The sequence below is a fragment of the Vanellus vanellus genome (assembly GCF_965231255.1).
Source record: "Vanellus vanellus genome assembly, contig: HAP1_SCAFFOLD_77, whole genome shotgun sequence".
NCBI classification, from domain to species: Eukaryota; Metazoa; Chordata; class Aves; order Charadriiformes; family Charadriidae; genus Vanellus; species Vanellus vanellus.
The window spans coordinates 369138-372341 of NW_028127638.1; positions in this window are offsets into that span (position 1 = coordinate 369138).

Here is a 3204-nt window from a genome sequence, read left to right on the forward strand (position 1 = left end):
ACCAACCCTTCAACTGGCACCATAGTTAACTACTTTAATTTCCACCCTGGCGGGGCCCCTCATAATACTGTGGTTAATTCTAACCTTCGGGCCTTGTTATTGTTAACAGATTTGTAGCTTTTGTTAAGAACAGGTTAAAAACAGTGCAACTAATGGTAATAAAGCAATCAAAACTAGAAATTAATATTATACCAGATGAAAACTCTGAGTTAAATGCAGCTTGTGAAGTACTGTCCAGGTTTGATCAGCAAATTTCTTGTAAATAAAAGAAAAGGAGGGGGATGATTGTAATAAGTAACAGAAGATCATTTGCTGATCCAACCAGTCGCTCAAGGACCGTCTGGACAGTAGGTTATCTCAAGCACAATAAAAGCTCAAGCACAAGCGCTTAAGCGGTTTGATGAACAAAATAGTAAAAAGTAAAAGGGGGGAATTGTGATAAGCTCAGCGCTGTTTGTTCACCAAACCTAGAAACTCGCATTGTCACATTGTTTTACAAAAAGGCAATTGCTGAACCTGCTGTTGCAAGATAGCCCGCATCCTGTGAGCGGGCAAGGCTAAAACTGCAAAGGTCAGGTTATGCAAACAAAGTAGGATGTGAAAAAGACTTGGAGGAGGGGAGGGGGGCTCATGAAGACGAAGAGTACATGATGTGAGGAAGACATGAATCCTTCATCCCTGCGACAACCAGGAGGAAAAGGAAAGCAGAAAACGACCCCCTAGCAACAAGTCGTGTCGTGCAGATGCAGAGTACCCCTCTACCGGAAAAAGAAGAGTATAAAACCAGGGACTTTTGGGAACCGGGTGTGAGCCGTTGGTGGAGTGAGACTCCCGGGCCGCCCAGCGCTGTTTTGCTTGCTGCCGCTTGCTAATAAATACTTCAGTCTTAATTGGCTCCGTCTCCTCGCATCAATTTGTGGGACTAACCCATAACAAACCTGAAATTAATTACAGCTTGTTGGGAGTGTCGAGATGCTCGGTGGGGGCTCGGGGGTGGGTGGTGGGGGGAGAAGCGGTGCCCTGACCCCCACCTCTTGCTTTTCCCCTCTCCTCCCCAAGACTGCACAGCGCAAGATGAGGGAAATGCTCCAGCAGGTGAAGCAGCAGGAGCAGAAACACGCTCCGGGAGCCCCGGCCCCGCAGCACAGCAAGGGAGGCTCCCGCCGTGCCGCCCAGCACCGCCCGATGAATGTAACCCCGCCGCCGGACATCCCCCCCTCCCAAACCCTCCTCCCCCACCCCCAGCAGGTCAGGGGAGCAAACCAAAGACCCCCCCAAACACACAGCCCCCCATTCCCCACGGCGCTGCGAGGATGCACAGCCGAGGGGTACGGGGAGGGCTCTCTCCATCCCACAGCCTCCCCCTTCCTCCTCCCTCGCCTCCCGACGCTCTCCCTTTAGTTGGACTAACGTGGGCAGGTTTGGGTACCTCAGCACCTCACGCTTGTGTCTCCCTTTTAGAGATTCTGTGTGCCTTGGAAACCTGAGAGTTGGAGATCCTTTTTTAATTAATTTTCTAATAAAAAAAGAACCGAGTTGGAAAAGCGATGGGGATAAGCAGCACTCTGGTCATTCTCTCCGGGGCGTTGTGGAGGAAGGCTGCCAGTCTTCCTCCCAGTGTACTTTTCCCCGTTGGCTCCAGACTGCTGCTGGGGCTGAGCTCTGAGCCGCCAGAGCGGTTCTCAGCAGACGGTCACTCGGCGCAGACAATGAGGCCCTGAATAGCCCTTCCTGTGCTCTTGATGGCTCCGGACGGCTCTGCTCCTCTGCTGCTTCTAAGGTGGGGCTGCCCCAGTGCCCTCACTCAGGAGCCTTTTGTCTGTGCGGGTCTCACTTGTGACAGGGGGTGGGGGTGTTGCCAAACTAACTGCTGTGCTGCGATGTGTGAGTGGGTGTTCCCGCCCGTGTCAGTGCCAGAGCTCTTCCGTAGGCTCTTCTGCCAGCGGAGAGCCAGGGGCCGCTCCTTCGGGAGAGAGCTTGTTTAAAAAGAGAAAAAAAAAAAAAGGGGGGGGGGGGGGGGGGGGGGGGGAGAAGTGGGAAAAGAAAAAAGAGGAAAAAGATAAAAAAAGGGGAAAAAAGTAAAAAAAGAGAAAAATTAAAACGGGGGAAAAGGGAGAAACAGAGAAAAAAGGGGGGAAAAGAAAAAAAAGGGAAAAAGAACAAAGGGGACAAAGAGGAAAAAAGTAAAAAAAGAGAAAAAGTAAAACGGGGGGGACGGGAAACAGAAAAAAGGGGGGAAAAGCAAAAAACAAAAAGGGAAAAAGAAAAAAGGGGAAAAAGAGAAAAAAGGGGGAAGAAGTGAAAAAAGAGAAAAATTAAAATGGGGGGGAAAGGGGAAACAGAGAAAAATGGGGGAAAAGGCAAAAAAAAATCGGAAAAAAAAGGGGAAAAAGAGAAAAAAGGAGGGGGAAGCGAAAAACAAAAGGGAGAAAGAAGAAAAAGGGCAAAAGAATAAAAAACCCCACATATTAAAAAAGAAAGGTAGAAAGGAAAAAAACAAACAAACAAACCGAGGAAGGAAAGTGGGAACATCCCCCGGGCAGGAGGAGGGACAGGAGCCGGGGGAGGGGGGAGGTGGGGGGAGGTGGGGGGAGGTGGCGGTGCCAGCGCCGGCCCCGGGGGCTGCGACACCACGTTTTTGTCCTCTACTGCAAAGTGTTCCGTGAAAAACAACCAACCAAATCCCACCCAACGACAACATCAAAAAACAAAGAGAAATCTCTCCAGCTCACACGAGCCTGAGCTGCTCTCCGCTGCTCTCGTTCCAGTGTCTCGGGGGGGTCACGGCCGAGCTGAGATTGGGGGTGGTGGTGGTGGGAGTTTGCCCCATGGCTGTGATGGGGGGAGAAGGGGTGGGTGAGGAGTGGGGGATGTGGTGTGGGGTTTTTTTTTGGGGTGGTGGTGTTTTTTTGCCAGGTGTCGCTTTACCCAGTGGCTCGGGGAGGCGTTGGCATCAGGAAGCCTGTGCTAAAGCGGGGTGGGGGCCTCGCCGCAGTTGGTTAGCAGAGCCAAAGTCGTTATTAATGGTTATTAATGGTGCACTAATTACGCCCTTGTAACTGGGAAGCTCAGATGCCCCCTAAGCACCCCCCCGGTGCTTCTCTAGCCAGGCGAGCGCTGGGCGTCCCCCCCGCAGGAGAGGAGAGCACCTCCGGGGTGGGTGGAAGGGCATCACCCAACGGGGAGAGGACCAAGATGGGGCTT